The sequence below is a fragment of the Stegodyphus dumicola genome, chromosome X2 (assembly GCF_044657685.1).
Source record: "Stegodyphus dumicola isolate Sdum_Otavi_A_Nest chromosome X2, ASM4465768v1".
NCBI classification, from domain to species: domain Eukaryota; kingdom Metazoa; phylum Arthropoda; class Arachnida; order Araneae; family Eresidae; genus Stegodyphus; species Stegodyphus dumicola.
In genome coordinates, this window is record NC_140781.1 from 18,774,250 (window position 1) to 18,798,180 (window position 23,931).

Genomic DNA, 23,931 nt, shown 5'->3' on the forward strand with positions numbered 1-23,931 from the left:
TACTTTAAAGTTTTTAATAATCTGAATGGGTGGAAAGAAAGACTCAGTGAAAATTTAATGGGACAAATCGAAATACTGCTACAAACTACATAACCAAAGGCTATTATTAGAGCTTTTACCTCAGACTGTAAATGCTATCAAGACAAACATACCAAAAAATTAAAATTTATTACCAAAATGTGTAGGCGAATATAAGTGTGAAAAGATAATATACACAAATGCTTTTGAAAAATCACAGATCGTAACACACACAACTGAAATAAATATGGGAAAATCATAGTGCATCAGACAGCACCATTACTGTTAGAAGATGCCTTCTGAAAGCTTGATCGAAGCTTGTAAGCCATGATGAAATTTTCCGTGATATAAATAAATTTTCTCCAGCCCTATGCCACATGGAAGTCTAGCCCTATGCCACATGGAATTTTCAGGATTGGAATAAAGTATGTAATCAGAATTTAATAAAAAGGGCGATATTATTAGACACCAGGTACAAAATTTTTTCTAAGCTCATGTCTAAGCTTAATTCATTAAAATTAAGTATAAGTTTTGATATTATTTTAGAAATAATAGTGGTTTTCTGACCTTGCTGACCAACTAAAACAAGCTGAAGCTTGTTTTAGTTTACACAGTAATTACGACTATTAATTCAAAACAGCAGTAGTTGCATTTAATAAAGAGTCAATAACTTAATAACGCTTTTTTGTGTTTGAAATTATTTGCATATTTAAACGTAAAATTGATTTATTTACTTTTATAACACGGTAAAACACAATTGGAAATATTTTCGTCATTTTCTTTCATTTTTTAGGTTTCTTTTAATTTTTTAGTTTTTAATAAAACTTTAAATTTATTTATTACTATCTTTCAAGTATGCTATCAATATTTCATTCTTTGTCTCGAATATTGTTACTAGCATTTACCTCCTGTAACTCAGCACATATGCAAACTGAAATTCTATGAAAAAGAGTAAAAATCAGCTATTATTTTATTAAAAAATTAAATATTAACATTAAACCACGAATACCTTCTCGCTGAATCGTATCATCTTGTTGAGTAAAACTGAAAAATAAACATACAATTCTGAATAATACTTTTCTTATTTCTTTTATCATACGACTGAAGACAAGAAATTCGAAACTTACGTATACCAGATGTGAGAAATGAATTATTTACAATGCGGATTTTTAGTACACGTAGAGTACTTTTAGACATCTGACGGTAACACAGTGTTATTTTAAAGGGGAAAAAATCTTGAGTAGAATAAGAACACGTTTCTCATTTAAAACATAAAAGCCTTTCTTGTTCTTTCAAAATTCGAAGTACTGCAATGTGTAGTCTGTCATAGACTTCAGAGATCTGGCAACTCAGATAGAGAGTAATAAAGTAGCTTGAATTGACATATGTTCAGGGAACTGCCGTAAGAGAGCTCCTTAGCACCAGCATAGATCGCTTCGCTGCGTCCAAAGAAAGAGAGTGAATTAAAGAATGGGACTATCTACAGCTTCCGTGAAACAGTTGAAGTGGCAAGAACGGTTTTAGCAACCTTATTCTTGTTTGAGGGTACCATGAGATTTAACTACGAAGGAAAGAAAATTGTGCGACTTTTTTGTTTAGATAAAATACTTTATTGTTGCTACTCTAGGGAAAATGCCATTTTTGTCTAGAGTGTCTAAAAATCAGTCAATCTCCATTAAAATTAAGCTTAGAGCGATACAAAAACTAAGTTTTTTGTTGTCTAAAAAAGCTAGAATTGTGTTATTTTTCAATTAGATTTTTTTTATCATTTAACTCTAATTTAAACTCCTCGTGTTTCACAAAGTGTACAAAGAAGCTTACGCAAGTAAACTATAGCACTGAAAACAAAGTACACAATTGTAAAATAGAAATTACAAAAAAAAAAATATTAAAAAGATAATAATAAGTAAAATAAAAGTTATAAAATAAAGAGAACTCAATAATCCAAGGAAATTCCAAAATGAATTCCAATGAAATGAGAATAAAATTCCCAAAATCAGAAATTATCTCTTTAGCCAGAAAATCGTGGCCAAGATAAAGGATGAGTTTCAATGTTGCCCGAAGTACCTTTCTATACTGGACATGATGAACGCACTGAAACAGAAATGTATTTATAATCAGATTTTCAAACAAAAATGTATCTATGTAAGACTCCGCTAATGTTAATTCCAAATATTGCTTTTTTAAATAGGATTATTTTCTAATTCTTTTAGCTAACTATTTTTTGTACAAAATAAAAAAGCTAGTTTTTGCGCTGCAAGGAATTATCACTTTCGCCCTACATCCTCTTGGGGTATAAGTCGTAGGCATGGCTATCTTGCAAGTGGAGGATCTCTGCTTCCAATATTGGTGAAGGCATAAATAATTGTCACTTCGTTTCCTATCAAAAACTAAATGGGGAAGTGTAAGTTCAGTTTGATAATTTTGATTACTATACATAAAATAGATTTCAAAATTTCTATTATGAGCTTTTATTTTCATCTGAATCTCACTTTATAGATTTCTAGAAGCAGGAAATACGGTTTGGTTTTGTTTATGTGAATACGGCAAAGCTTCGAGATCTATATGCCTAAGTGTGTGTGTGTGTGTGTGTGTATTTAATTACGGCAAAGCACACTAGGGCTATCTGCCTACGGGGAGGGATGCCTTTCGTGGAGGACTTTCTAAGGGAAACTGGCTCGTATACACGTTACACATGGGGAAAACCACGAAAACACCCATGCAGCCAGCCCGTTCGCGGGATTCGAACCTCGGACCGAACTACCAGTGTTCAGCGACTTTACCGCTCGGCCGCTGGTAGGCTCCTATATGCCTAAGAGAAGGGAAGTCTTCGTGGAGGACGTTCTAAAGCAAACTGGCTCGTATATGCGTTGCACATAGGAAAAAAAACCACGAAAAATGTCTATGCAGCCAGCTCGTTCGCGGGATTCAAACTTCGGAACTGAACTACCAGTGTTCAGCGACTTTACCGCTAGGCGTGCCGGAAGTACGGAAAATTAACTGTATCCTCACTAGGCTTGGTACCTCAGAGCACTTAAAGCAGGAGTTCACGCACTGGAAAATTACAATAACAAAATAATAGAAGAGACATATATCTCTAATTGCAAAATCAACAGTGTTAATTTTTTATCAATATCATCCTTTTTAACCTATTGGACCAATGCTCCTTAGAAAACTTTTAAAAAACTCAGGACAAAACTTAATAGCACTTTTGGCATATCATTTAAATGAATGACTGAGTAAAAATATCAGCTTAATAAAAAGTACAAATTAAAAAATAAATCTGGTAAAATTACTCAAGTAATTAACGTAATAATTCCAAAATTCTATTCTAATTACTGTGACTTTTAATGATAAGCTATTGAAGTATTTCTTCGCATGGTGGCAAAAATTTGCTTAATGTAAACTGCAGAGATTTTTTTAATGCTTTCAATTTTTATACAGTTTTTTTTCTGGGGGGGGGAAGGCGGAATCTTTGATGAATATGCTTCAGGTTTTGGTAGTTGAACCACTTTCAAAGAACTCACTTTGGATCAATGCGAATTTTAATTGGAGTAATCCATCAACGTATTTTGATACTCGACAGTCTTTTTCTAGACGTTGTATACTTCCAAAATTAATAGTTTTTGCAGTTTATTATTTCTGTATACAATATATGGATATAATTTGTATTTGCTATAAAATACAGGCTTATATTTAAAGAATGCAGATGAAAAAAAAAGATTGATTCTGAAAAGGAAATGTGTGGTAATTAGTTTCTTCACTCATTAATTTTTATTAAAAAAAATTAATCTACACAGAATAAAGAAATTTTCGTTTTCGAGCTTACGTTTTTGCTTTTGAAACTTTACGTAACAGGCAAGATTTATTAAAATTGAAATTCAGATGTAGTATCCATATTCATCGTTTAAAGGTTTAGTCCGGTGATAAAACAATAAGACTGGCTTAGAAAGGATACAGTACTATATTACTTCATTACTCAAATAAAATTAACATTGATTTAAATAGACACTTTCCGGCTAAAATTACGTTTGGCTCTATTATATTTAGGCATTTAAATGCATCATTTGATTATGATTTTTCTTACTCAGAAACTCAGGTGCTCAATTCAAGCAAGTGTAATACAGTCATGATCGAACATAATATTCAGTTAGGAGACGAATTAGACTTTTCCTGAAAAAGAAATTTGTAGCTTTATATTTCAGTAGCATTATATTTATGAGTATTACATTAATCCTTTACAATATCTGTGAAAAAAAAAAAGAATTGCATTTATGTAGGAAATGACCAGTAGTAATTGTAACTGCAACTACTTCTGCGCTATTCATGCGCTTAGTGTGAGAGAAGACGCTTCATTATCCATTCAAAGCTTCATTTTTTCCCCTTAAATCTTTTGCTTTTTACAATTGTAAATAAATTTATTTTAGTTTTTGTTGGTTTAGAATCTCTTTCTCCTAATGTGTATATTTTCCGACATTTGTGGTGTCTCATTTGCTACATTTATATAATATTTCCAAAGTGAATCATTTGTACTATTGTGCTGTTCCGACACCTTCTAGACAGTTACAAGGCCTGAACACGGCTACCTGACGTCACAGCAGAAGACCGGTTGCCCGGAGCTCTGCTCCTGATTCCCTTCTTGCATAACGCGTTTATTTATTTACCTCCTATTTATTTCTTTCCGTATTCGCACTCCCGATTCCCCATTTCTAATTTCTAGTGAAATTTAATGTATTATTCCAGTAAAACGGAAAGATTTCTTTGTTTTTTATTACACTGAAAAATATAGGAAATAAAAGCTGATGAATAAATCTGAATTCTTATTCTCTCGCTTAATTGATTTTTATTTTTAGATGATTTATATAACCTGATCAGTAATTCTCTCTTACAATAAATTTGAAAGAACTTCTTTACTTTCAAATTTACTGTAGTGAACCTTACTTTCTGTTATGAAATATTTCCAATGAAGTGGCATTACAAGATATATGCACACAGTTTTACATTTCTTAATAATGTAAATTTCAGAATGAATTTAACTTAAAAGTCGTTTGCATAATTTATTGTTAAATGATACCAAAACAGATTTTTGCTATTTTGCTGTTGTTCTATATTAATCATTTCATTTCAGATCTGATATTCTAATCTAAATGACTCTGAAACTTTTTTCACGAATGGAAAATAAAACATTTGGCTCTGAAAGAAAGGCAGAGTATCAATTTGCAACGGTAGAAAGTAGAAAAAACACGCTAACTATAACTTGATCGCTGGAGTACTCGGGGTTTGAACTTGCGGTGCTTCATAGTCTTCGCATCGGTCTTCTGATCATGATATCACTAACCAGTTAGCTGGTCACGTTCAGACATTATTCTTCGAGACGTTGTTGGCTGTTATGTGGGTGCGATGATCTCCTGATTGATGACTTATGTAATTAGAAAATGACTGATTTTATTCTTGGTTTTATTCGTTTTGTAACAGGAGTGACAGGCTGGAATTAGATGACTAAATCTAGAAGTCGTTGACAGATCTAATACACATTGAAGATATTAGAAACAGTTTTTGTGAGTTTTTGCATGTTTATTTATCGTTACCACGAGTGGCCTAAGATATCTAACCACTGGGAATGCCGCTGAGGTTTAAATCCCCGACGAATGAGCTATCTACATGGGTGTTTTCAATGTTCTTACCATATGTAACCTTAATACAAAGAAGCTTCTCTGAAAACGCTCTTCAAGATGGTATCTTTCCCCCTTATGCAGATAACATTCTTGTGCTTTACAAAATTTAAATTAACAAATAAAACATACTATACGTTTCAACCCAGTCTCGCCCGTCTTTTTTACTCTATTCGTTTCATTCAGTTTATAGAAAATATCTATTACCTTTATAAAAGCCTGCTACCTTAATAAAATATAATATACCTCTGAAAAAGTATATATTCGTATGCATTCATTTTAATGCTTATAATGAAATAACAAAAGTTTTTCGAATAAGAGTGTATCATTTAGTATTACAATGCTAACTGAATAAATATAACCCTAGATAGACTACATTTTCCAACAATGGATTAGCTGCAATCCTATTTTGACAGGTTGGTTGTTGCTGTCAATCATTTTTCAATTATCATTCATACATCGTTCGTTCACCCTTATTTTCTTCAAACTCAGTCATGTAAACATAATCTGTTTTCTCAATGCATAATACAAGGTCTTTTCCTTGAATGAATGACCTATATACAAATACCTCTTACACGGTAGTTGTATTTCGAGTGAAAATAATTTTAAACAGAGGCTCTGAAAATAGTATATTCTAGCATGGCTTTTCTAAATAAAAGAACATTTTTGCGCGATTTTTGTGATTTTTTTTTTCCATTGAAAGCTACTGCGTAAAGAAAATTGGTGTAATTTAATAAGGCAGAAACAAAATCAGTTATATGATTAAAATGAAGGTTTAAAATAATTAGAAAATTTAAACTCAAGCATTCGGAATTACATGGAAGCGAGTCCTTAGTATAAGGAATTAGGAGAAGACTTACTAATGTCAAAAATTAAAGTTACAAACGCATTTTTGCAATAATTAAAAGTGGCTACCCTCATATTAATATTTAAAAATTTATGTCATATGCAGAGTGCTCGGAAAATAACTGGTAAATGTTTAAAGGATGTTACAAGGAACCATAATAAGTACCTTTTTTTAACATAGAATATGTGTCCAGAAATGATGTGTTTAAGCGTTGGTGATGAAAAATGTTAAAGGTGACAAAAGGGCAGGCTGAAGGAAATTTAACAAACTCTTTAACGAGCACTCGGTTAACAATGGATGATCAGACGAGTGGCCACTGACATGAACACACGCTTCAGAGCGTCATCACATGGATTCAAAGCTACCCCTACAAGTAAAAATCCGGACATGACAAATCTGGGAATAGTAGTGCCCAACGAATAGGTTCATCTCGACCTATTCAACGGTTTAAATATTTGACGTCTAAATAATTCTTGACATCAGTGGTAAAATATGTGGTAGGAAATTGATGGGTTTACTTCCAGGTGCCATATATTGGCATTATACGCGTCAATTTCAGGCACACATTCCGAAGCAAAAAACGCTTCTTTCAGTCCTTTTACCACTCTAAATTTTGCTTATTATTATTATTTTCGCTTGAGTGCAGAGCGGGTTTTATTCTTTACTACAAAACTTGCAACACTCGTGTTACATTTTTCCATTTGGACGCGAATAAAATTTTATGTTGTTGAGTTTAAAAATAACTGAATAGTTTAATAATAGTAAAAACGTAATAAAACAAAATACGGATTTATGAGGTTTACCCATTTCATCTGTCTAATTTTCAAAGATTCTACCGGCTCTTAAAGAGTACGAAACAATTAATTAGTTAAATTATAAGCAACTCAAATGTGTGTCAAACGTTTAAAACACCACAGTTTAAATTTATGATAGCCTCAACATAGTTCTAATAGACCTTTTTTCCGAGAACCTTGTAAAATTTGGGGAATGGTAAATGTAATGTAAGAATGTGGTGCTTGTTAAATTTTTAAAAGGGATACCTTTTTTAAGGAAACGTAAAAGTGATCGGTTTCTAAATTTTCATGATTCGCTTATAGAACTATGTTTACGGCAAGAACAATTACAAGACTGACTGATTTCAATTGAAAATGAGTTCTTGCAATCCTTTATACGACGGATTGAGGTGGAGAAGCAAAAGACTTCGGAAATTTGATATTAGCTGGCGAACTACTTGTGTTGCAGCAGAATCCGTGTCTAGTGAAGACAGAATTTCTTTTATTTTTTTTTTAATTTTTATTTTAAAGGTCTATTAGAACTATGTTGAGGCTATCATAAATTTAAACTGTGGTGTTTTAAACGTTTGACACACATTTGAGTTGCTTATAATTTAACTAATTAATTGTTTCGTACTCTTTAAGAGCCGGTAGAATCTTTGAAAATTAGACAGATGAAATGGGTAAACCTCATAAATCCGTATTTTGTTTTATTACGTTTTTACTATTATTAAACTATTCAGTTATTTTTAAACTCAACAACATAAAATTTTATTCGCGTCCAAATGGAAAAAAGTAACACGAGTGTTGCAAGTTTTGTAGTAAAGAATAAAACCCGCTCTGCACTCAAGCGAAAATAATAATAATAAGCATAAGTAATAGCACCCACAAGTAATAATAATAATAATAATATAAAAGAAAAGAAAAGAGTGAACCCTATACGAAAAACATAAAACTTTTTAAAATGTATATTATTTCAGATAAAAAACATTTGCTTTAGCAAATAAATGACCATATCAGAGTATGTTTTTAAGTTGTAGAGTTCATAACAGCATAGTTTTAATAGGTTTTCTCGAAACCACAGGTAGCACTTAGTCATTAAAAACAGCACCGTTTCAACAGCTGAAGCGGGCGTAATCTAACATTAGACTTTTACTTTACGGCACGTGCAGCTTCAAATGTGCAATAAAATATAAGAAACGTGTATTTGTTTTCTTTATCTTTTAACGGGGTGAGGACTGCTTTTTATTGCACCTATAGATTGTTTTATTATACCATAAAATCTTTTCTTATTCTTAAACAAGAGAAACAAATAAATAAAATAATTCACATCTATACGTATATCAGACCTGCTGATAAATCATTTTAATATGACAGTCCAGTAGATTTATTTAGCCTCTTATGGACTATACTATCGGCAATTTATTTAAACCTTGTTTTTAATCCCCTAGCTCCTCTTTTCTCCGTCTTTCTTTCCCTTATCAATTGAAAATTTTCCTTTACAAACTTATTAAACAAAATTATTTTTATTAGTACACTTTATTTAAGGTAATGTCGTCCAAATTTACATTTGCGTTGAATGTAAACTTGTAAGAAATTTTCTCCTCCCTCATCGTGTGCCTTCGAGTTGCAACTGGAACCATTTCCTGTTAGCACCGGGAGTTCTGAGTTCAAATCCCAGTAAGCTCATTGCAAACCCCTTTTTTATTTATTTATTTATTTTTTATTTTTTCTAGTTTTGAAAGCGAAGTAGATTCTGCAGACTCAAGTGATAAATTAACTGTACCGCGATATTAACAGCAACACTTATGGAGCTGCATGTGGTCACAGAATTTAACTGTCGTTAAATGCATGGAAATTTTCATTTTCCATGCTAGGCATGTTAGGCAATAATTTGTAGAAACTATTAGGAGTTTTGGAACGAGAAATGTGAAAAATCAACTATTCCCTCACCGGCATTCGAACCAAACCTTCCAGTTTGCTAAGTGGGCTAAATAACCACCTTACACTATGACAGCATCCATGAAAGTTTGGATTAATCAATTTGTATATTCCTTCCTGCTACCATATAAGCAACTACTCGTACTCACCCTTCTTCTGTTATCCGTATTAGACGTGAGAGTGTGTTCGTAAGCTTACAGAGGGATAGTATTAGCGAACTCTCTTATACCCCACCACTCAGATATCCCACTATCGAACGGGGATTGAAATTTCCATGCACCATAGAACCAGATGATATTTCTGGGCACTAGAATTTATCTCTCAGACACATTACTAAAAGTGTGGAGCTTATGAAATCGATGAAGGTATTAGTCGTCGCGCCATCCACTCGGATGGCCGAAGCCACTATCCTCCGGAGCAGCATAGGCCAACCTTTCGGATAGTAGGAACCGGACTCGTGTAGCCAGTATTACGACCCTACCAGGTACGGGATTGGGACACGTTAATTCCTTATAAATCTGCTGGGTAATTAGAGTCTTTACAAGGTTACTCAAGTAAAATGCAGCAGATAAAACAAGAAGTGCAAAATGCAGTACATACTATACATGAAGTAAATATACAGGATTATGCATATTTGAATTAAAATAATTACGTCACATCCGTTTTCTGAATACATTTATTAATTTACCATGCATGGGTGTATGCACATACAGGTCATAAACTGTTTTCAAAAATAAGTTTCCGTCTGACTTCTTTATTTCTTTATGAAGTTAAGTTTATGATCGCGAGTAGCTTTGAAATTGATACAAATTGAGATATCTGTGTAATTTGAAGGAGTATCAATCATTATTTAATTGACAGTAACCTTAATCTGCAACCATGTCATTTAAATTATGTGATTTCCAACAAAATAAATGCAATCTGAAACCACTGAATATACAGCAGTTTTAAAACAGGAAAGTTCTTTATTATTCTAAAAAATTTCAAAAAACAACTTTTTAAGATATTTGTTGCAGTTTGAATAACTGCGCAGAAGATTACTTTTGAAGTACAAGTTATAGTTACACATTTCAAAAAGTATGTTAATTTTAGTTAAACATTTCATTTAGTCGGAAATAGAAGTTATTATGTCGTATGTAATTTTTCTTTTGACGCTGTCAATATTCTTGATTGTGGGTGGAATTAAATGTCAATGCAACAGGTGTTTATTCTATGTACCTGTTACGACTATAATTGTTACAACGTTACACGTCATTAAGGAATAAAAAGTCTTTAAGTCTTTAAGTCATTAAGGAATAAATAGTCTTTAAGGAAATAAAAATTAGATATGCGCATAGTTACTGCGATGGAGATAATTTTATATTTAAAGACAGTCTCCTCATATAGCTTTTTTAATTTATTTTGCTGTTACGTGAGTCGTATAAAATATAACATATTGTTATTCTGTTCCGATAAATTTTTTATGAAATATTCTCATTAATTTGCTAAAATACTGATTTTTTAACATAAAACGCAAAGAAATTATCACACAAATAATTAGCAGAAAAAACGATGAGTATGTTTTTATACTTTTCACACAAAAGCAGCAAATAATGTCATAATCAAAATGCATGTGATACTAACAGCAGTAAAAAGAGAAAGCTGTCTGAAGGGTGCGTGTATGTTTGTTCTAACTGATCCAAAATCACTTGAACAAATGACGTTTTCTGGACATAATTTTAGAATTTAAACATAGCTTATTAATCTGATAAATTGCCAGCGTGTTAGTGTGATAAGTTTTCTACCTTATCAAGCGATATAGTTCGAAAATGAAAAAGCATATTGTACGAAAAGACCTCTTACTCGAAGCATTAAGTTCTTTCTTTAAACATTTATGTGCTGCTGCCAATGGAATTCGCATATCATTTTAAAAATGAGTGTTTTTAAGGGACGTCGCAATTTTCGAAACCTATTGCCTTTGTATAGGTTAAAACATGGTGAGGATGCTAATGCAAAAATTTATTTCCAGCTGATGCATTTCTAACTTATGAGAAACCAGGCATTTTATAACGTAGTGTAAAGGATACAGATCAATTTATTAATGATAAATTTATTAATAGTTAGAACACTTTACCGGAGTTTGTCTGCCTTCCTTTCTTTTTCTCTTCATCCCTCTATCTCTCTCCACCTCTTTATGTATGTCTGTGTCTCTCCTTAAATCTCTCTAGTCTTTTCGATGAAAGTTTCCTCAAAAAAAAAAAATTAAAGGGATGAAAAGAAAAGATATCTCAGTAACATTATTCCAAGTAGGAATTTTCCATCATAAAATTTCATGAACAGGTAAAAGGTACGATTATCCATTGCAATATTCCGGTACTAAAATATTTATATACTGTTGAGAAATTTTGGCATTCCATAATTTTTTTAAAGAAAAGGAAGAAAAAACTTACTTAAATAGAGTTTGTAACTCAATAATATGTACAGAGCTGAAATATTTAAGAACGGTTAGAGATTTTTGGATATGTTTGATGAAGTACTTGATAAAAAATATTGATTCTTATTTACTTCGTGGTAAGAAATCCCCACATTTTTAATTTACTCCGTGTAATTTTTTAAATAGTGCTCAAAAGTATAAAAAGGCGTAACATTTATGAGCAAAGGATTTGATTTAATTAGATTTTAAAAATGATCAGCAAATTGCTAACCTCGCCTCCAAATTAGCAAAAATATTGCTGAGATAAATCGTTAAAGGGTGTAATCTCTCTTCGTATCAGTATTTTAAATTAGCTTATTTACTAGAATGTTCAATTGTTTTAATGTTTGGCAATTAAATCTTTGAAGCTGTTAAAACCTTTTCTTACAATTATAAAAATAAGATACAAATGCAGAATCTTTTTTCTTTCCTTGGCATGTTGATCAGCGCTTAAGCCTTTCTCTAAGAAGGGGAAAATATTTTGACAATAGAAAAATTTGAAAGGAAAAGAAATATTCAAATTGAAAAATCGATTTTTGAAGCACTTTTGTGCTGTACAGTGCATTAGATGAAACCATACTTTTGTTTGTATTCTCAGAAATAGCAATATTTAGATATGCGCATAGTTCCAAAACAGCTTTTTGCATAATGATATGCCATCTGATAAATAAAGCAGCGTCAACTAAGCCCAGATTTTATTTCCATTTCAATCTTGAATTGCGGCTGCGTGAAGCCGATATTATAATAAATGGTAGATCGTAATATATTTCTACTGTTACTACGATCTACCATTTAAAATAATTTTCCATTCAACAATTACTGAGAGGTTAAAGGAGTTTACAAAAAAATTAATAAAATTTTATTGTAAATTGTCCTGTATCTTCAAAACATAAAAAACATCATACTGATCTCGTACATATAGCTTTATAACGAATTCAACAGACAGGTCGTGTAACGACACAGATCGGCGAAACCTTCAGTTCGAGTGCTTCATCACACCGTGTAAACTACTATAAACTATTGTCCTAGGTACTCTGAGTGAACGATAGACATTTTAAACTTACCTTCTTTATACATACGTAATTTTATTGATCCTGCTATTCATTTCACTTTTAAACTTGAGACATCTAATTCTTTTCCGTTTCTCGGTGGTCACAGATAACGTTACCAACTTCAGTACTACTGTTTACCGTAAACCTTCGTCTGTTTGTCTTCCACCGCACTTCAAATCATGTCATTCGACTAAACAGAAGTTAGCTTCACTTCATACCCTTGTTTCCAGCGCGCTTCAAGTTTGCTCCTCCAAACTGGCTGTTGTTCAAGAACTAAATTACTTAAAAGCAGTTGCTGTTGCTTTTGCTTTCCGCCCAACATTTTTAACCAAGCAGTTAAAAATTTCTCATCTGAACACAACAAAAGAAAACCTCTCGTTTTAGGAGATTATAGGGAATCTGTTGTCATTCTTTTCTTTCCATTGATTCGCTATAAAATTGCACATATTTTACAGAAATTTAACTTTCGGGTCTTTTTTTTTCTTCTATCAAAAAAATTTCCAGTTCCATAATTAAATACCCTATTCCGGATACGAATTCTTGGGGTATTTACAGGATTCTTTGTCAGTGTGGTTTAATTTACATAGGTCAAACTAAGAGAGCAGAGAGCCTTAAAATTTCGTATTAAAGAACATGAGGCATATGTTCGGAAAAAGAAAACACAGAAATCCTCTATTGCCCAGCACTGTTGGTCGGAAAAATCACCATTTATACTTATCTGCAGTCAAAATTATTCAAACAACGTGTTCTATTGGTGAATTAGATTTCCTAGAGGCGTTTCACATTCAAAAAATCTTTCTGTTCTGGTTAGCGACGTTAATTCCAATCCAACTTTACCCCCAGCCCTTAAGGAAATTATGTTTCAGTTTCCTTGTTTCATCAATAGATGGCGCCAGTATGTTGACTTCTTTCCAGTCATTGTTCTCTTGTCACCATATTCTATCTCATTCCTTTTAATTAGGCAGCTGAAGAAGATGGTTCTGTAAACCATCAAAACTAGTCTTGCAAAACTTACAAACATTAGGTTGTTTCTTGTTGTTTAACTACTCCAAGATACACATGCAGCTCTATATGAATTACCATATAGCTGATATACCTTTTCAAGGTATGTGAGACAGCATTTTATAGTTTATGCGATTTCATGATGCACTCGGAATGGTGTTTTCTTCAATCTATGTCGTTGCATCAGCAATCTGGTGAATAACATACTGATGTTTTGAATACACTTTATGGAGATTTAAAAGTTAATTTTCTAAGAACTAGAATGCTATTTAGGTTTTCAGTGACATTCAATCAAGTTTTCAAATTTAGTGAGTTCGAATCGTTCAGTAATGTGTAAAGAGACTGGCTAAATTTTATGATTAAAAATGCTTTCACTGAGTCGCAATTACAGATGGCAAATTTAACTAACTTTACCACTCCAGACGTGATGTAAATTCCTACTATTATTAAATTAAATTAACATTTTCACTCCAGCTGTGGTTTAAACTGCTATTACATGCTGGATATCAAACGGTCAACCAAGCAACGGGAGAAGGCACTGAAAGTTGTGAAAATCTAGTCGCCGAATTAGGCCCTCTTGGCCACAAAATATTATTTCAAGGTGTGTCCTCAATCATTGTGTCCTCTTAGATTCTAACTACAAAACCACACTTCCAGGATCAGTCAGTAATAGTTTATGAATTTATATTTTCTTTTTAAATAAGCTACTATTATTATTCTCAGTAATTTACACAGATGTAATATGCATCTGACATTTCTTGATCCCTATTTTTGCTTTGTGCCTGATATTGCTATCCGACCCTTGCTTTCTCACTCAAGCTGCTACAATGCATGCTTTTGTTGCAACATCCTTTAGCATATCCAGGAGGTTAAACAGATTCTTCTCTCTCTTTGTTGTAGCAAATGTGCTGGCATGCGCTTTGTGTGGCACCGCAGCCAGGAACTAAGGCAAACTGAACAAAGTGGGTATAAAGTGCTTGGATATAATAAAATATTCCTATTCCACCCTAACTTCTGAGGAGGTTTGAGTTAGAAAGAAAAAGCAAAACAAAGTAAATCTTAAACAGAAATGGATAATTTAGCTTCTAAATTTTAGAAACGTTTTAATTATGTTTTTAAAGTACTAGGAATAGTATTAACATAACTTCTTCAGCTTCGTAGAGCGAAATATTGTTCTGAGAATACCGTAATTATTATAATGCAGGAGAAAATTTCGGTGATGAGCTATAAAGAATTTAATCACTCACACGTCTTTTTCTCGGCCACACTGACTGCAGCTTAAATATAAAAGTTTTAAATTTATGTCACCTCGAGCTACAATCGCAAACTCTGCGATAAGAAGAGAAAGACAACGTTTTCATTTTTTAACCGTAAAAATGGTGGATCCTGAAAGCAGCTTTCAACGCCTAGTTCGGCGTAAATCCGCATTGATGCTTATAAGCAGCAACAGGTACTTTTTTATAATAGTTTGCTAGCTTTCTGTCCTTTAATCTCATTTATTTTTCTGACTATTTAGTATATAACGCAGGCAAAATGTTGATTTAGGGAATTAGTAAAATGTTGAATTCTGCAAGTAAAATGTTGAAATCAGATTTTTATGCAGAAGCATAGAATATACTGCTGAATGTTGAAATCAGATTTTTACGTAGAAGCATAGAATATGCTGCTTAGTGTTGAAATCAGATTTTTATGCAGAAGCATAGAATATTGAGTTCTTTCATTTAATTAATTTTTTAATTATTTTCATTTAATGTGGAAGTTGCTAATCACACTACTATTTTAATAAGGATTTGCCTCTTCTCTAAGATCTACAAGCTACTAAATGAATTCGATTACTGAACTCTGATAATCTTTATGCTAGCGACACAGCGGTTAAGTTACTGAACATTGGTTATTCCGACTTGTGTTCTTTTTCAGATGAACGGACTAGCTGCATGGACATTTTCGTTGTTTTTCCCATGTATAATGTGTATATAAGCCAGTTTTCCTTCGAAAGTAGTTTATGAAGGCATCTCCCCTTAGGCTTATAGCCGTAGTGTGCTTTGCCGTAATCCAAGAAAACCGTAAAATTTGCAGTAATCCAAGTAAACCAAACCAAATCTAACATTTACGCCAAAGATGTAACGGATTGACTACAACAGCACTTTCTTCACTGGTCAAGGGTTAGTGCCTACAAGACTAGCAATCCTTTGACTAATATGATGGTATAAGAAACCTGCAGGAAAACGTTTCGCGTAAAATGTGTGCCAGCTATTAATAAATAGAAAAGCAAATTTACAGCTATTTTCACCTTTTTCCGGATCGTGGTTTATGAAACCTATTGAGTGACGTAACATCTGAAGTGCAGATATGGAAAGTTACATCTAGCGCTGAGTTGTTCGAACGACTTCCCATGCTGGTAAGACCTTAACAGTGTCAAGCAGCTTGAATCCGTAAACTCTGGTAGTTTGTCGTGTGCTTCCTTGTTTTGCGTTGATATATCCATGATCTTTCCCTAATCATAACAGCACTATGCTAATTTCTCTCTGTTTTCTGTAAAGGTATCATTTATTTGGCAGATAGCTCTGAAAATTCTTACACTGATAACGCATATGCTTTCTGTTTTTTGAAAACTGCTTTCTAAACGGTCACTACACGTTAATTTTGAACTGTCATCATCCATTCTCAAATTCGGAATTACAATTATTTATTATATGAGTGATGTGTTTTTTTTTTATTCTTAGTTACAACTAATAATACTTGCGTAATTATTTTATAAATGCTGTGTAAATTATGTTTGTTGTTGATGGACTATAAGTTTCGTATTTTACCCTTTATATTTTTGATTAGGCAATGTGTGGTCTATAATTCTCTTGAGAGATTTGCATCTGCATTAATGGTTTGTCAACAGAGATTGATTTTATACATTTGTATTTAAAGTAGAATCTATATTCAAATATAGCACTTTTCACGCGTAATAACGGCACAGGAAGTTTTTACAAAATTTAAAATTTAAGTATATTAAAATGATCCCAAAGTTCTACGTTCCTGAAAGTTAAAAATAAGAATTTTAAAAGCTAAGGCAGTTTATCACTTCTTCCATTATTATTGTATTTGATTACTTTTCGCATCTTCTCAGTCAAATCCTATCAATTTATATATGATTAACAGGCGTGTGAATTAATTAAATGTAAAATCAACATTTTTGTAGAGAATTACATTCTGTAAAAATTGTAGTTTTAATAGTAAAGCATAAACATTTATTAGAATGTATTTATTCAAGAAATGAGTTTTGAAACTGAATAAGTAATATCTTTTCATGCAAAGCTGTCATTAATTTTCACGTGAATTTGTTAAAATATATAAAAAAAAATCAGCATTCTGTTTTGCTCTTTGAACAGTTTAAATTTAGTAGAAACTGATAATTTGATCTTGAAATGATCTAAGAATTTAATCGAAATTGACGTTAAAATTATTCTTCTTGCTAAGAATATGATCAAGGTTAAAGTATTAATGAGGCTCTTAAAATTCGGTTTAAATTTGTATGAATTTAAGTAAAGAATGTAAACAAAAAGCATTGGAAAACTGAACTACATTTGAAATTCATATTTAAAACAAATTTTATGTGAAATAAATAAAATCAGATTAATAATGCTGTTTTTAAGATTTCTTGCTTTACTGCTCTTTATTAATTATCATGCCTCACGCATGTTTTTGATTTTTATATTCATGACATCTAAGTTTATTAAGATAAGTTTATTGTTTTCATTATAAGCATTACGCATTACCGTTTATCTTTGAAATTTGTCACACACTCAATGCATAAAATTATCAGAGAATAAACCCCCAAATTTATACCATATACATACAAAACTGTACTTCAAATCATCGAAATTAGGTTTTCAATTTTTTTTATATAATCAACTTATAAAAATAAATGACTTCGATATAAGCCAAGTAATTTTATCGCATTTAAGCTGCATCTAAAACTCTCCTCTTCTCTTATGCATTTAATTATGAAGATAATTCAGCACACTATGGGGGTCTAATTAAACTAACTATTAGGTTAGTTAAATACTTATGTGTTGTATTTCGTAATTTCATTATCTTTAACTATAATAAACTTGATGCAGTACAACCTATGTCTGGCACGTTCTCCTTTCACTTATGGAAGGAAACCTTTACAAAGTAATGAACTAAGGCAAATATTTTGTTTTCTTAAGTATATTTTTCCTAAAGACGTTAATCTTCCAGTAGTAGGAATGTAAATAAATAATGTTTAATATAGGAAGTTTTAGTGTAACAGTACGGAAAGGCCTGATGCTAGCGACAGCCTAATGTACATACTATTAAGTACAAAAGGCTTACCCATCCAGAAATGGCTAGAAATAAATTCTAAGATTCTAAAATGTTGTCTCTGAAACTGTTTCAAGTTGAAATTTACTATTGTACGTCACTTAGAAACCTTGTAGAGGAGGATGGAAAAATCTTTGCAATCAAATATCTTCGAGTAAATACATTTCTGAGCAGAATTTGCAAATGTTATTTATTTTATGAAACAGATTGAACCAAAAGTACTGACTATGAAACCGAAAAAACTATACAAATATTCGCATTCGACTAAACATATACGTGCCTGTCTGTGGAGCTGTGCTTGTGGAAGGGCAAGCACGCAAGAGGCTGTCGGCGATTCGTGTTCTCGTACCCCTTCAGGACATTCGCCGCCATGTTTCTGGAAAGAGCTGGGTAAATTTTATAAGATGTCAGATAAAATTAGTAGCAGTAACGTATGGATGATGGAATCAGATGGAAAATTGTTAGTAGATTGGAGGCAGGTCAATCACGAACGCAGGTAGCTATAGAGCTCAGTGTAACACCCAGTGTCGTCTGCAGTTTACAGTTTCAGGACACTGGATTAATATCGAGAAGATCTGGACAAGGTTGACCGAGATCCACAACAAGGAATGAAGGTCGTTATTTGACACATTATCACGGTGACAGAAGGCTGCTACAGCTTCACAATTCTTACATGAGCTGTATGTTTCCACTGGAACCCGAGTTTCATGATCTACGTTACCTGAAGGCTTCATGAGATAGGGAACCCTTTGTTTACGTTCTTTCTCTTTGCAGCATGTAAGACGTTTAGCATGGTGCAGACGACATGCGTGTTAGACCCGACTTCAATGGTGCACCGTGCCTTTTACAAATGGGTCGAAATTCAGCCTGGACACTAATTCTCGGCGTACTTGTATCTGGAGAGAGCCTGAACACGATACCATCCTTCTCTCATCAGGGAAAAGGAACATTACGGTGGTGAAGGTGTAATAGTTTGGAAAGGCATTATGTTGAACTGCCGCACACCTCTGCATGTGTTTGACAAAGGTTCCTTGACTGCTATCGGGGATAGAAAGGAGATCTTAGAGTCCTATGTTCGACGTTTCAGGGGTGCAATCGATCCTGGGTTCCTATTAATGGACGGCAACGCTCGTCTTCATAAGGCTCAGCTGGTCGATGATAACTTGGAAGATGATGATTTTCGCCGCGTGGATTGGCCAGCGAGATCTCCTGACATTAGCCCTATACAGCATGTCTGTGATACTCTTGAAAGGCCAATTTCATTTCGCCATACCTCTACGAGAAACATCTCAGTTGAAAACTATAGTACTGCAGGAGTGGGATCGGCTGCCAACTGTGTAAAAATAAAAACTGTGTAAAATGAAACACAAACAAAAACACTTCCATACATGAATTGACCGAGATATTTGATATTAAAATCGAGAATCATAATTACGGGTAGTACAGAAACTGAAGAGCGAAATGTTTGCATTTGTACGTAACTAAAAATCAAATGTCGTTTAGAAAAAGGTTTCTGATGATAAAGGATTGATTGCATGATGAACATTTCGATGCAAAAAACTGTGAAAAATATTGATCAATTTATTTTTTTCCCCTTCAAAAAGGAGATCTTATTTGCGTAATCTTGCAGAATTCATGTTCTAGAAAACAGTGGAAAGCTTAAGTACTGGGACGCTGCCAAGTCTATTATTTGCATTAATTTAAAATGAAAAATATTTGTAATTTAATGAATGCTTTGGGATTACCAGATATTATGATTACAAATTAATAAAACTTCCTAAGATTATTAATAATGCATTTTTAAAATTTGAAAACTTCTCAATTATTTGTATGAAAAATCTTTTGGCATAGGAAATGTAACAAAGTTATAAATTAAACGCACTACTAAACCACAAAACACTATCATTAAATGACATTTAAGAGGGTGATCAATCTAGAATTGTTCTTATTTACTTTACTTCAATACAAATATCTATAATGTGTATTTGATCGGTTTGGAAAGAGGGTCGGTTTGAACGCCTAACAAGCACCGGACCACAGTACCTATAAGGTTAGTTAGTTAGTTAGTCCTAAGCACTGGCCCCCAGCCCACCTAGCAGGCGAAACCTGCCATATGGCTATGAGGGGACAGGCCAAGCCACAAAGGCATAACAACAAAAAAAAAAAAAAAAAAAAAAAAAAAACCTAAAGTAGATAGTACATACATCCCAAGCACTCTCGGTGAGTTAGTATATAAATGCGTCGTTTCCATTTCTGTCTTTTTTCTGAAGTTTTATAAGTTTTACTTTCAATTAGTTATTATTATTCAAATCTTCTTTATATTATCAAAATTCATCTTAAATTTATAAGTTACCTCAATTATTTCTGTTTTAAGTATGATTTTCTGCTTTGTTATATCTCGATACCAATATTCTTCTTATTCTCAATCACCGTTTGCATAATATCTCTTGCAAATTTTCTAAACAATTTATAGTTATTAAATAAATCCTCAAACTTCGAAAATTTATATTTTTCTCTCACACTTGTAGTCAGGCAACAGTCCTCGACGAAATGCCTTGATTCGCCGAATTTATTACAAACTTTACATATAACATTTTCCTGTAGGTGGAACCATTTTAAGTAAGCAGGGAACCTTCCATGTGCAGTGAGAATTTGATTAACATCTGCATCTCCTAAAATTCCCATTTTTTTGCTTATTTTTAAACATTTTAGATAGTTTTTGTTTCTTTCAGAGAGATCCTATAAATGTTTCCAGTCTCTAATAAGCTTGTCATATATTATACTACATGTCTTCTTTCTCGAATCTTGAATAAAAACCTTTTCGGTCCCAACCCCCAGGAAGGCTTCTTTCGCTAGAGCATCCGCTCTCTCATTCCCATAATGACCAGCGTGAGCTTTGATCCAATGTAAATTCAAAATATGCTTCTTTCGTAGTTCTAAATATATATGCTTAATTTCATTAACAATATTATTCTTTTGAACGGGGCGAGAGAGCGCCATAAGAGCTCTGAGTATATGAGCTGAGAGTATCTGAGTATAAATTAATGTAATACCCCACGGATAATTTCTTGATCCAGGATAAAGCCATTTTAATTGCCAACAATTCTGCTCGATAAACTGAATTTCTTGGTTTTAAAGCAAACGTTTTGTAATCAATTTCAATACGGTGTAAAAATACAACAAAGGCACAGCCGATGCTCTCCGCAAACCCTGATCCATCTGTATAAATTTCAATTTCTCCAGCTGAAATATAGTCTTTATCGTAGGATATACCATAATATTCGCTGGGATGGCTTGAAGTCAGATCATGTTCTAAAAAAGCCTCGCTGGTAATTGCTCTATCTTCATACATTATTATCTGTTTTATACCATATTTCAGACAAAATTTGTCATAAGTAAATTTAAATTGTAGTGACAGAGGCGTAAGCACGCAACTTCTGTCGGGACTGTTCTAAATGATCTTGTAATTGCAAGAGTCCAGGCCCTCTGCAATGAGTCTAATTTCTATCTTGTCTTGACCAATTCCCCCGCTCGATCACTCCATGCGCCAATACCATAAAGAATTTTCGGTATAATAATATTTTTGTAAATATCCCTCAGGGTAAAGCTTTTGTCAGAAAGAGTAATTGGAGTAAAAGTATTTTTATAATTTAAAATTTTTTCTATCTTTCGTTGTATTGACTATGCTCTATAAAATTCAACTTATCATCGATCACTACACACAGGTATTTAAAGGTACTCACAAATTTTATTCTTTTTTGATCATATTTCAATTTGGGGGGGTCTAACATTTCTCCCTTCCTGAGGAAAAAACATACCATTTGTTATTTCAATATTAAATTCTATATTTTGCTCAGTACTCCATTTTTTAAAAACATTTTCAAGCAGGTTAAAAGTAGCCTCTATTTTTCCGAGGGAGTCTCCTGCAATAGTTACCATAATATCATCGGTATAACAGGTAATATTCGTATCAGGTACATTTTCTTGTAGTAATTTATTTGCTAAAAGGCTCCAGAACAGGGAAGCACTACATGAGCCCTATAAGGTATTGAGTACCTATAAGGTATTTCCTCCCTCCTTCCAACATGCCTTCGTGGAGTAATGGTTAGCACACTCGGCGAGTATTCGAGAGGTCCAGGTTCGAGTCCAGGCGAAGGCATTGCTCATTTTTCATGTCTCCTGATTCAAAATAACCTAATATCTCTACAGTGGCGCCCGAACTAAAATTGTTGGTGGATGATGATTCTTCACCACCAGGATTTGGCGATTGGGTCCTCTAATCCCCAGTTGCCCTTAAAACCTGGAGTGTATGAGATATTTTCTTCGTGTCGTTCGGTTCCCAGTTCGAGTCCCGTTAAGGGAATCTTTCATATCTCCAAGCATCAAAATAACCTAATGATTCTACATACCTTTAAATACAAATTAAATATATGATGTTAGAAATCTCTTAATTTTAAGTTAAGTATATCCTTCAATTTTGTGGTACAGGAATCAAACGGTTTGAGTTTTATTTTTTACAGCTAGCACAAAATTCACCTAACTGTAAGTACAAAGACCATAGGAATGTAGGAAAAGTTAAATTTCTTAATATTTATAAAATTGATGTTTTTAAATTTAAAAATGCCAAAGTATCAATCTTTGCGTCTTTTATAAATTTTTTTGACTGGAAATATATGTCTACGACTAACGGTTTGGAAATTAAAAGCCAGGTAATGATGTTTGTAAATACTATTTATGTAGTATTAGTTCATTACTACACGACTCTATGCAAAAAATTTCCGTTTTAATCTTTTTTTTTTTTTTTTTTTTTTTTTTTGTGCACTGTGTTCAAATGGGTTTCGTTAAATTATAGACCTGTGCCCATGGATCGCGAGGGTAAAAGATTTCGGAAACACACTGTGCTAAGAAATACCTTTAAATTTTGTTTTCCAATAATAAGTTTTGGTGTAGACTCCATTTTCCCGTGGCAATCCTAGAAACTATGTTTGATGGCTCATGTGATCCTATGCTGTTCCCGAATTCTTTGATTATGCAGAATGCTTTTTATCTCAGCGAAAGGTTCTCCGAAGTAAAATAGGGGATTTCTTTCAGGTTAGGGAATTGGCGCAACGCTCCTGTTCAACTATCGTAAAGTTTATTCCAGACTTAGCTAATTTAGTAGGTGATCGAATACTGTTTCGAAGGCCATCTCTGCTAATAATCGAAACCTGCGAAGTTAAAATGAAGCCTTAATAGCCTTTCTTTGTGTCTTAATATCAAACTCATTTTGATGTGTTTAATAGTTCTTGAATAATAGGTTTTCATATTTATTTTTCTATCACATTGTACAATATTTGGATTGATTTACAGCATGTTTTGACTAATAGTCAATGTTTCGTCGACAGAATACCCACATCCTTAGTCATCAGTTCTTCATAAAAATATCGCAGCAAAATCTCGTATAAACAACTGAGCAAAATGTTGCTTTAAAACAAAACATAATAATAATTTGAAATGAATGCATAATTGCTTACATATTATCTATCAGTTCGCTGTTTAAGAAGTTTCCTTTCTTAAGGGCTGTTGGAACCGAAAAATCTTCAAAAAATTGTGATTTCGGATATTTGCATTTTCAAATTCTCTACACTTTCATTTTGCTAAAAATACCATTCTTTAATCTCTATGAAAATTATAACTGTAAAAAATCTAGTTTTAATTTGTCTTCGAATGAATAAATGGGGATTTTTACATAAAAACGCATTTTTATCCAAACGGGATTTTTTTAATACTCGATGTACCTTTTATCAGAAACTACTGCTCACTGGTATCTAAAATTTTTAATGTCTTTTCCTTTAGGTTT

At 32.8% G+C, this 23,931-nt stretch overlaps 1 protein-coding gene and 1 long non-coding RNA gene across 3 annotated transcripts in view; one reads left to right on the forward strand and one right to left on the reverse strand.

The window, feature by feature from the left end:
• LOC118182838 (uncharacterized) overlaps positions 1-12,954 on the reverse strand; it is a 312,802-nt gene extending 299,848 nt beyond the window's left edge. For both annotated transcript variants that reach the window (XR_015039245.1, XR_004757127.2), the window contains exons 1-2: positions 12,768-12,954; positions 11,365-11,477 (exon numbers count right to left, since the gene is read on the reverse strand). This is a non-coding gene — a long non-coding RNA (uncharacterized LOC118182838). The remainder of the gene's footprint in view (positions 1-11,364; positions 11,478-12,767) is intronic.
• The window catches only part of LOC118185152 (uncharacterized), a 405,199-nt gene that overhangs the window by 195,419 nt on the left and 185,849 nt on the right, over positions 1-23,931 (forward strand). The window lies entirely within an intron of this gene.